General features: G+C 43.0%; 1 protein-coding gene across 3 annotated transcripts in view; it reads left to right on the top strand.

Annotated features, from left to right (window-relative positions):
• LOC126334991 (sodium-independent sulfate anion transporter-like) overlaps positions 1 to 12,066 on the top strand; it is a 206,127-nt gene that overhangs the window by 119,088 nt on the left and 74,973 nt on the right. The window lies entirely within an intron of this gene.

The raw sequence follows: 12,066 nt of genomic DNA, 5'->3' as shown, positions 1-12,066 counted from the left end.
GGAACGCAATGGGTAAGGATTACGCCCTCGCTGTCCCAGGACATGGACACCATCATTTTTTCAGCACTGGCGGTTACCCGAAATTTTTTTGGTGGCGGTGAATCTGTGTGCTTCTATTGAGCTGACTGGCGCTTTGTTTCTGGATTGAAAAATGGCATCCACATCTCATCCATTGTCACAACCGACGAAAAGAAAGTCCCATTCAAGCTTTCGTTGCGCGTCAACATTGTTTGGCAACATGGCACACGGGCAGCCATGTGGTCGTCCGTCAGCATTCGTGGCACCCACCTGGATGACACTTTTCGCATTTTCAGGTTGTCATGCAGGATTGTGTGCACAGAACCCACAGAAATGCCAACTCCGGAAGCGTTCTGTTCAACAGTCATTCGGCGGTCCCCTAAAACAATTCTCTCCACTTTCTCGATCGTGTCGTCAGACCGGCTTGTGCAAGCCCGAGGTTGTTTCGGTTTGTTGTCACACGATGTTCTGCCTTCATTAAACTGTCGCACCCACGAACGCACTTTCGACACATTCATAGCTCCATCACCACATGTCTCCTTCAACTGTCGATGAATTTCAATTGGTTTCACACCACGCAAATTCAGATAATGATTGCACGCTGTTGAATTAAGGAAAACGTCGCCATTTTAAGTATTTAAAACAGTTCTCATTCTCGCCGCTGGCGGTAAAATTCCATCTGCCGTACGGTGCTGCCATCTCTGGGACGTATTGACAATGAATGCGGCCTCATTTTAAAACAATGCGTATGTTTCTATCTCCTTCCAGTCCGGAGAAAAAAAAAATCGGAGGCCTTAGAATTTGAATGCACCTCGTAGTTTCACGTCTAGTTATAGTCCTCTTGCAAAATATCACCAACTTGAAAATAGATCCGATTCTGAGCCTAGTTTGTGCACTGGCATTTTTATAAGTGGGGACGGGATACCGACTATCGTCGGTAAAAACTGGGTGGAGAATTTGTGTGTGTGTGTGTGTGTGTGTGTGTGTGTGTGTGTGTGTGTGTGTTGTTTGCTCCAACACCATTCTCTTCCAAAGCAGTTCTTTCACTTTTGTTACCGGTAAGATGGTGTCATATATGCTCATACGACCTTAAAGCCATTGATCGAATGTAGAAAGACAAAATAAGAAGTGTCCAGTTGAACATCTGCATGGCTACTCTGCAATTCAGACTTCATTGCCTGGCAGAGAGTTTGTCGAACTACGAGTACTTTCAGACTGTTTATCTACCGTTTCACTTTCGAACAGCACCCCAAAAAACGAACACTTAAATATTTCCGTGCGAGGTGCAATATCTCTTATTTTATTACTATGATCATTTCTCCTTGTGTTTGTGGGTGTTAACAAAATATTTTCGCATTCTAAGGCGAAAGGTAGAGATGGAAATTTCGTGAAAAGATCTCGCCTTTGTTTGAATGATTGCCGGCCACTGTGGCCGAGAGGTTCTAGGCGCTATAGTGTGGAACCGCGAGGCTGCTACGGTCGCAGGTTCGAATCCTGCCTCGGGCATGGATGTGTGATATGTCCATAGGTTAGTTAGGTTTAAGTAGTTCTAAGTTCTAAGGGACTGATGACCTTAGAAGTTTGGTCCCATAGTGCTCAGAGCCATTTGATTTTGAATGATTTCCAGCTCGTGTCGCGTTTCACATCCGGGACACTCTCTCCCCTATTTCGCAGTAGTACAAAACGAGCTGCCCTGTCTTTCACATGCCATCCGTAAATCCTAACAGGTAAGAATACCGTACCGCATAGGAATACACTAGCAGAGGACGAACAAACGTAGTGGAGGCAGTATTTATATTAGATCTGTAGCACCTTGAGTGTGTTCTGCCAATAAAAGGCAGTCTTTGAATTGCCTTCCCCACATATCACCCATGTGATCGTTGTTATACCTGATAGCCTTTAGACTGACGTGATTTATCGTGTAATGTAAATTTATCGTGTAATGTAAATTTAACGCATTCCTTTTAGTATTTATGTGGATAACCTCACATTTTTGATTAATCAGTGTCAAGTGCCACATTTCCCAACATGCAGATATCTCGTCTAAATCATTTTGCAATTGATTTTGGTCTCCTGATCACTATCCTAGACAGTAAACGACAACATCATCTGCAGGCAATCTAAGATGGATGCTCAGATAGTCTCCTAAATCATTTATGTAGGTTATGAGCAGCAGAGGTCATGTAAAGCTATCTTGGGGAACGTCAGATATCACTTCTGTTTTACTCAATGACTTCCAGTCGCACAGCTATGGAGATAGGGAGAATGAGAAAGCGTTTGACAGCAACGGCATCAAAAGCTTTCTGGAAATCCAGGGATATGGAATCACTTTTGAGATCCGCTGTCGATATGAGTCTTCACATCATGAGAATAAAGAGCTAGTTGTGTTGCAAAAGAAAGATGTGATCTAAAACCGTGCTGACTACATGCCAACTGATCGTTTTCTTTGAGGTAATTCGTATTGTTCGAACATGTTACTTGTTTAGCTACTTATTAAAGTAGTAGTAGTAGCGGCGGCGGCGGCGGCGGTGGCGGCGGCGGCGGTGGTGGTGGTGGTGGTACGAGCAAAAGAAAATAGATGTGTCGATTCTGAGTCACAGAAGCAAAGAGTAGCAGCAAATTTTTATTATACTGGTTATAGGGTTCAGTTTTCAACTTAATTTATATTACATTCAATCCATCTCTGAGGCTTGTAAACGATTCACACAAAGGTAAACGTTAACTCCGTCCACAGACCCCGGCGGACCCATCGGTACCTACCATACAAACATTAACTTTTTTCTTGTAGCCATCTGGCTTTTTGGTTCACGAGACGATCGACTCACAAACTCCGGCAACAATTCGTTACTTGGAAGTCGTCAACTTTCCATCTGTTTAGAGCAAGGTAAGGGCTACTGAAGGCTCTGTTAGTATTGCCTTAGGAAAAAAGTAAGTTAAGTTTCGTGCCCGATGATCTGCAGCGTAGTCGTTATCACAGAAGCCAACTACTGGCTCTTCACACTGCAGATTTACAGGCATCTCTAAGATTGAGGCAAACGCTGTTCCGTGTACGCTTCCCAATGACTGTCTAGTGGGAATCTAGTATTTTTCCAAAATTCAGGTCGTGGACAACGCAATATCCACAATCCTGTTTTTCACAGGCCAGAATTTTCGGAGTGCTACAGCAGCGCACCATAGATTCGAACAGTCACTTGTCTCATCTCAACATAGAGATACCATCAACAATATCAATGCTATCCACACAGCGAAGTTAAGATTTAACTACGAGTATCTGGAAGGGTAGGATAAGATATTACATAATATTTTCCTCTACTTTAATCCTTACAGCATTGACATGGCAATTCTGTTTATAAAATTGCCTGCACTGGCTAAGGAGATGTCAGGTGCTAGGATGGAAATGATTCCATATAAGCTAGGTGCATTTGCGAGTAATAACTGCGGGCATTTGTCATCGCTGTTGTCTGCTAAAAAGAAAATTATTGCATAACGCAAATTTTCTGAAAGTTACACTATCTTGTACGAGGACGTTCTGAAAAGTAATGTCTCCGAACTTTTTTTATATGAAAACACTTAAAGCTTTTTAAATAAATCAAACGCTATTATCATTCTACATATTCAGTCTTCATGTCTATATATTTGCACTCCTGTGTCACTAGAGGGCTCCGAATAGTAGCTGTAACATGGTGGTGTGTAACTTAACTACGCCGGCGTGCGAGAAACAGCGTCCTGTAATCGGTTTCCGAATTCGAAGAATTTGTACACACATGAAGCACTCTCTTCTTCAGCATAACAGTTCCAGACCCTACACGAGAGCTGCGACATATGCAACGAATCGACGCCTACGGTTCACTGTCTTCGATCATTCTTAACACAGTCCCGACCTGGCGCCATCCGATTTTCATCTGTTTCCAAAACTTAAAGAGCTACTTAGAGAACTGCACGTTGATATTGATAAAGCAGAGCAAACAGAGGTGAGGATGTGGCTCCGTCAGTAAAGTCAAACATTCTACAGTGACGGTATCAACTAACTGGTCTCTGGTTGGGAGAAATACATTCGTCACTAGGATGATTTCGTTGAGAAATAAATATGTAGACATGAAGAATAAAGATGTAGAATGTTAGTAACGTTTGTTGTATTAAAAAAGCTTTAAAAGTTTTCATATAAAAAGGTTCGGAGGCACTACTTTTCAGCACGACCTCGATTAATAGAAAATTATAGAAACTTCCTATAATTGTTGACATATGATAAGAATGATTACAAGATAATAATTACGCAGAGGTATAAAATCCCAACGAAAGAGGGTACGTAAATACACCAATATTTATGTCTTATGTTTACTAACAGGAAATAACGTAACCTGAATAATATTGTAGCACTGCCTGTTAATATTGTAACTTTTTGTGACAAGTGATCAACATGTGATTTCCAAGAAAACATTGGATGCATCTGTGCTTTGAAGTATATACAGCTTTCTGCTTCGATGATCAATTGCGAGAGCGAGATTTAACTGAATCGTGGGTGATGAACTGATTCTGTTGCATAGTCAGGAAGCAGTGTGTGTTGCGAAAACCCAGTGTGTGTTGCGAAAACCGGCTACTGGCTGTGTGATGTGCTATTGGAAGTTATAACTGAGTCAACTGTATAAACAAATACGCTTTTGTTAGTTGTATCTGTAAACGGGACTTGAATTAATTTATATATTTAATACCATTTCCTCGATACTTATTATGTAGTGGAACTCGTTTGTTCACAGTTTGCATTTAGAGATGACGTCATCTGTTTCATGCCAAGGTTGAGCTGCCTTGATTTTACTGTTCCTTAGACAGGTATGGAACAAGCTGCGATACTGTTTGCTCATTTCATAATGTATTATTTTAATCGACAGAAAATGTTGGTCAGTACAGTCAGCAAATTTTTATCAACCAAAAAGAAACATGAAGACAGGGTGGATGAGGAATCATGAGTTAAATATTTAACAGTGTTGTATAAACGTAAGATATCACCAGCAGACTAAGAGAAATCAGAGATCAGCTTGTATAAGTAAATGAGGATGCAGAGGTAGAAGAAGCTGTTAGTCTGTTAAATAGGAAGTCTCCAGGGAAAGATAGGATCCCCAATGAATTGCTGAAGTATGGAGGATAGCCACTAATAGAACAATTAATGAAGTTCGTTAACGATGTTGTAACTGGTAATAAAATTCCAAACGATTGGAGAACTAGTATTAAAATTCTCAAGATACAAAAAAAAGAGCAGGTTATCTTTGCTTTATTTATTTACAGAAGATTTTCGATAGGATTCAGTTAACAGAATGGTAATCGTGCTCTACAAAAGGGAGATTCCTCCCAGCTGCATAAAAACAATTGAAGACATTAATTCCAACAGCTACATTCAGATGAAAATTGATTTCAGGCTAAGAAGCTGCATAGTAGTTAATAGTAGTAATAGACAAGGTGACTCTTTCAGCTCGCTACATTTTGGTATAGCCATGGACGGGGTGATAAAGAATGTATTGCCTATTAGTAGTTATAGAGTGGGGGACGAAGAAATAAGTCATTGGTTATGCTGACGATGCAGTTCTGCTGGTAAACTGTGAAGATAACCTGCAAAAATTTTTGCATATATTTAACGTGGCACCCAAAATCTACATATGGTCATATCCACTCAAAAAACCAAATGTATGACCACATCTGTGGAATCAATTAGATGCAAACTGGAAGTGGATGGAAAAATTATTCAACAGATAATAACACTTAAATACACTCCTGGAAATGGAAAAAAGAACACATTGACACCGGTGTGTCAGACCCACCATACTTGCTCCGGACACTGCGAGGGGGCTGTACAAGCAATGATCACACGCACGGCACAGCGGACACACCAGGAACCGCGGTGTTGGCCGTCGAATGGCGCTAGCTGCGCAGCATTTGTGCACCGCCGCCGTCAGTGTCAGCCAGTTTGCCATGGCATACGGAGCTCCATCGCAGTCTTTAACACTGGTAGCATGCCGTGACAGCATGGACGTGAACCGTATGTGCAGTTGACGGACTTTGAGCGAGGGCGTATAGTGGGCATGCGGGAGGCCGGGTGGACATACCGCCGAATTGCTCAACACGTGGGGCGTGAGGTCTCCACATTACATCGATGTTGTCGCCAGTGGTCGGCGGAAGGTGCACGTGCCCGTCGACCTGGGACCGGACCGCAGCGACGCACGGATGCACGCCAAGACCGTAGGATCCTATGCAGTGCCGTAGGGGACCGCACCGCCACTTCCCAGCAAATTAGGGACACTGTTGCTCCTGGGGTATCGGCGAGGACCATTCGCAACCGTCTCCATGAAGCTGGGCTACGGTCCCGCACACCGTTAGGCCGTCTTCCGCTCACGCCCCAACATCGTGCAGCCCGCCTCCAGTGGTGTCGCGACAGGCGTGAATGGAGGGACGAATGGAGACGTGTCGTCTTCAGCGATGAGAGTCGCTTCTGCCTTGGTGCCAATGATGGTCGTATGCGTGTTTGGCGCCGTGCAGGTGAGCGCCACAATCAGGACTGCATACGACCGAGGCACACAGGGCCAACACCCGGCATCATGGTGTGGGGAGCGATCTCCTACACTGGCTGTACACCTCTGGTGATCGTCGAGGGGACACTGAATAGTGCACGGTACATCCAAACCGTCATCGAACCCATAGTTCTACCATTCCTAGACCGGCAAGGGAACTTGCTGTTCCAACAGGACAATGCACGTCCGCATGTATCCCGTGTACCCAACGTGCTCTAGAAGGTGTAAGTCAACTACCCTGGCCAGCAATATCTCCGGATCTGTCCCCCATTGAGCATGTTTGGGACTGGATGAAGCGTCGTCTCACGCGGTCTGCATGTCCAGCACGAACGCTGGTCCAACTGAGGCGCCTGGTGGAAATGGCATGGCAAGCCGTTCCACAGGACTACATCCAGCATCTCTACGATCGTCTCCATGGGAGAATAGCAGCCTGCATTGCTGCGAAAGGTGGATATACACTGTACTAGTGCCGACACTGTGCATGCTCTGTTGCCTGTGTCTATGTGCCTGTGGTTCTGTCAGTGTGATCATGTGATGTATCTGACCCCAGGAATGTGTCAATAAAGTTTCCCCTTCCTGGGACAATGAATTCTCGGTGTTCTTATTTCAATTTCCAGGAGTGTATATTGGTATTGAGCTATCCAGCAGTGGTAATATCGAAAAGAAAGTTAGATCACAAGTAGCAAAAGCAATTAAAGCGGCAGGGTGTGTAAATGACAGTATTTGGGAAACAAGCATATACGAAAACGTGCAAAGGCTGGAATACACAAAACAATGATGAGACCAATTATAGCATACACAACTGAGACAAGACGAGAAAAATACAGAACTATGACTTTTGGAAATCACAGAAATGAAAATTCTGCGAAGGATTACAGAGAAGACATTGAAAGATAGAGTGAGAAGTGGAAAACAATAGAAAAGGATTAAAGTGGACTCCGTTAATGAGTGGGTACGTAAGAGGAAGTATTTTGAATTACACCAACACTCAGACAGGATGGGTGTACGGAAGATTGTGAAAATTGTAAGAAATACATTACGAGCAGCCAAAAGAAATATTGGCCGTCCAAGGAGAAAATGGAGCGACAAGCTCAGTGTGGAATGACTGTACTGCAGGAAACTGGCTTTAGTCTCGGAAGAAAGTAAGAAGAAGAAAGAGAAACCGAGCTATTCTGCCATGTCGTTTAGGAATGAAACAAATGTGTTTCGCTTGATGACACAGTGTTTACCAACACTGGTTTCCTACATCTGGGAATCACAGTACGTTGCTATTGAGGTGCCTCTAAAATGTAGAGATAGCTATATAATTTTAATTATCACCTGCAAAAAAAGTAAGTTGCGTATTTAATATTTTGGATCTATAATGCAAGAGCATGTCTGCAGCCCTGATTCACATGGAAATCCCCGAGCCACAGTATCGTATCACACGTCTAGAGGAGCCATCCCATAAATGAAATGGAGGTGGGCTGTGTCTTTTTCTTTGTTGCTCCTGCTTTGAGATACGATACTGTCGCAAGGGAATTTCCATTTGAACAACAATTGCAGACACGTAACTGCAAACAAACAAAAAAGTTATGTAATTACATGCTTTCGAGGTGATAACTAAAATTCTATGACTCGTACGGCTGAGGTACAATATGCTGGTCTACATCTACATCAACTCTCCTCAAACCACTGTGAGGAGCGTGGCCGAGGGTACTTCCCGTTGCACAAGTTACTAGGGCTTGTGCCCCTCCGAACCGAGTACGGAGGCACTGTGATTAATCTAATCTTGTCCTCGTAATCCCTAAGGGAGCGATCGTTGGTTGATGTAGTATATTCCTATATCCATCATTTAAACCTGGGTCTTGAAACTTCGTAAGTAACCTGTATGGGGATAGTTGGTGCGTATTAGTGACCGCTAGTTCCGTGTTTCTAGGAGCTCCGCTACGTTCTCCGATGAGTCAAACAGACCTGTGACCATTCGTGCTGCCTTTCTCTGTAATTTTCAGTGTCCCCTACTAGTCCTGTTACATAAAGGTCCCACTCAATCGAGCAATATACTAGGATAGGTACCACGGGTGTTTTCCAAATCATCTCCATTTCCCTAAATGTCTAGCGATGTTCCAAAGTCTGAAACTGTTGTACCTACGATTGAGTTTTACATTTGTACTCTTGGATATTGTAATCTTGGGATATCACATTTTTTTCTATTGTGAAGAGCACGATTTTACATTTCTAAACTTTTATAGTAAGCTGTCAACCTTTGCCTCACTTTGAAATCTTATCAAGATGTAATCAAGTACTTGGCAGCTTTTAACAGAGAGTACTTCATTACAGTTAAATGCATCAACTGAGAACAGTCTCAGGTTAATATTAATGATGCCTGAAAGGTCATCAGTACACAACATGAACAACAAGTACCCAAACAAACTTCACTGGGACACAACGGAAGTTAACCCTACATCTGACGGTGTTCTTTATCCAAGATAATATGCCGCGTCCTCCTTACCAAGAAACCGTCAATTCAGTTACAAACTTCGCTCGATACCCAATGCGATCTGTAGGGTGATTATAGTTAAACTTCCGCTTCTTGAGGGGGGCTTTGAAAAATGAGTGATCATAGGACAATGAAACTGTTTTCAAACACTTGTAGGGATTTTTTTTGAGTCATTTGTCTTCTGACTGGTTTGATGCGGCCCGCCATGAATTCCTCTGCTGTGACAACCGCATAATCTCAGAGGAGCACTTGCAACCGACATCCTCTGCTGTATGCTGGATTTATTACAATCTCTGTCCTTTCCTACGGATTTTACCCTCTACAACTCCTCCTAATGCTTTGGAAGTCCTTCCCTGATGTCTTAACAGATGTCCTATCACCCTGTCCCTTTCCTTGTCAGTGTTCTCCATATATTCCTTTCCTCCGAATCTGCGCAGAACCTCCTCATTCCTTACCTTACCAGTCCACCTAATTTTCAATATTCCTCTGTAGCACCACATCTCAAATGCTTTGATTCTCTTCTGTTCGGGTTTTCCCATAGTCTGTGTTTCACTACTATACAAAGCTGTGCTTCTCGATTTGCTCTCAATCCATATTCCGTATCCAGGAGACTCTTATTCCATTCAGCAGATCCTGTAATTCTTCTTCACTTTCACTGACGATAGCAAAGACATCAGTGAATCGTATCGTTGATATCCTTTAATCTTGAATTTTAATTCTACTTTTGAACATTCCATTTATTTACATCATTGCTTATTCGATATATAGATTAAACTGTAGGGGCGAAAGAACTGTCTTACACCCTTTTTGATCGGAACACTTCGTTCTTGGTCGTCCACTCTTATTATTCCCTGTCTCTCCCTACAGCTTACCCCTATTTACCTCAGAATTTCGAACAGCTGGCACCATTTGACACAGTCGAACTCTTTTTCCATGTCGACAAATCCTACGAACGCTATGTAGGAAGAGAAATAACGAATACACCATTGAAAGAAACACAATTTTAATTTCTTCTTGAGAGGGTAACATTTGTTAATCGCATACCAAGTTTATGCCCCAAGTTACAAACGTTGCTTACCGTGACGACCGTCTGCATCCACGAGCGACTGGAACCGCTCTGGAAGTATCACTTCATAAATGTTCGCAGCACTTTTCGAACGGTGGACCATGGAATATTCAGCTGCCTAAGATCGCGCATAGCGTCCGGCGTTCTCAGCCATGGCAACTATAACTTCAACAATTTATGGCGCAACTGGCCGTCGGCCTCTACAAGGAGCAATTCCCGGATCGCTAGTTACGGTGGTGGAAATATTTATTGCATCACCATGAATGACTTCGTCTTTTTGTCTTTTGCAGCAGTTTGCTTCAGGTTATCTCAGTCCCATTGTTGCTAAGCTTTGACACATTCTTGCCTTAATAATCTGACTTATTCACGTATGTTTTCCAACAATACACAATTCTTTGTTGTTATAGTTTGGTTTCACAATGAAACCAGTGTTTATACTGCCATTTTGAGTTGAGGCTTTGCAGTGAGCAGATGGGTAGCTCAGTTGAATTAGCGGCAGAAACGAAAGCTGCTATAATTGGTTATTCGTCTGTTGGTCTCAGCACCAAAGAGATACCCTCTAAGACAGGATTTAATCAGTCTACGATTTAGAGGTTACTGAAAAAATACAGGGAAAAAGAAAATGTTGATCGTGAAGAAGGAAGAGGTCGGAAAATGGCGTCTACTGCCAAATAGGACAGGGTGTTGAAAATGCTTTTGCTCAACGATCGTCGCCTGTCACCAACTGAACTAAAGCGAGACTGGGAGGAAATGTGCGACATCTCAGTAACCATTACAACGGTAAGAAATAGACTACTGGAGGCTGGACTCTCAGCCCGTCGTCCTAGAGGGAAGCCTTTATTGACCAAGATAATGTGATAACAGCGTCTACGGTGGGCAAAGGCAGATGCGACATGGACACCAGAGATGTGGAACAAAGTAATCTTTTCAGACGATTCCAAATTTAATCTGCATGGCTCAGATGAAAAAGTGTTCGCGCGTCAAAGAAAAGGTGAAGAATTTTTGCCATTATGCATTATATTAAGAATAAAAACAAATTGACTAAAATTATTGTGTATATTCATTTCTGATAGAAATCAAGAGAAATCGGGCAAATTTAGCTCAGCTGTAGGTGGCAGCATAGTGCAGATGCACACATGCCGTCGCAGTATCAGTTTAAAGATGGCGGCCCCACTTGCGACTTGCACCAGGGAAGAACAGCATTTTGTTATTCAGTTTTTGCGTAGTGAAGGTGTGAAACCTATTGAAATTCATCGACGAATGAAGGTTCAGTACGCTGATGCATGTTTGTCACAGCTGCAGGCCTACGAATGGAGTAGGAAGCTCGCAAATGGTGTGACTTCAGTGGAAGATGCTCCTCGTCCAGCTCAGGCACAACGAGTAGAGACTCCACAGAACATTGCAGCAGTTGAAGCCATAGTGAAGGAAAACCTCTGAGTGACACTAAATGACATTGCAGTACGTTTACAGATTAGTCATGAGTCAGCACTCCACATTGTGCATGATGTGCTCCAGTTTCACAAAGTGTCTGCAAGATGGGTACCACGGCAGCTGAATCCTGAAATTAAAGAACGACTTGTTTGTTGCTTGTAAAGAACTTCTTCGGCGCTTTGAACGAGAAGGTGATGGCTTCCTTGCAAGAATCGTTACCGGGGACGAAATCTGGGTTCACTTCCACCAACCGGAAACGAAGAGACCATTCCTCACCACCAAGTGATTTCCATATGTTTGGACCATTCAGAGACGCAATGGGAGGAAAGAAATTCCGTTCTGATGAAGAGGTACGCCACGCGGTGCATGAGTGGTTGCGCCGACTACCAAAATAATTTTTTTCTTAAGGAATTTATACACTTTGCAAGCGCTGGAGGACTTGCATTGAGCGTGGGAAGATTATGTTGAAAAGTGATACAGCTTTGTAGCACTTCTGCACAATAAATAATACTTAA

The sequence above is a fragment of the Schistocerca gregaria genome, chromosome 2 (genome assembly GCF_023897955.1).
Source record: "Schistocerca gregaria isolate iqSchGreg1 chromosome 2, iqSchGreg1.2, whole genome shotgun sequence".
Lineage (NCBI taxonomy): Eukaryota > Metazoa > Arthropoda > Insecta > Orthoptera > Acrididae > Schistocerca > Schistocerca gregaria.
The sequence above is the reverse complement of the archived record's forward strand: the minus strand, read 5'-3'. Positions and strand labels throughout refer to the sequence as shown.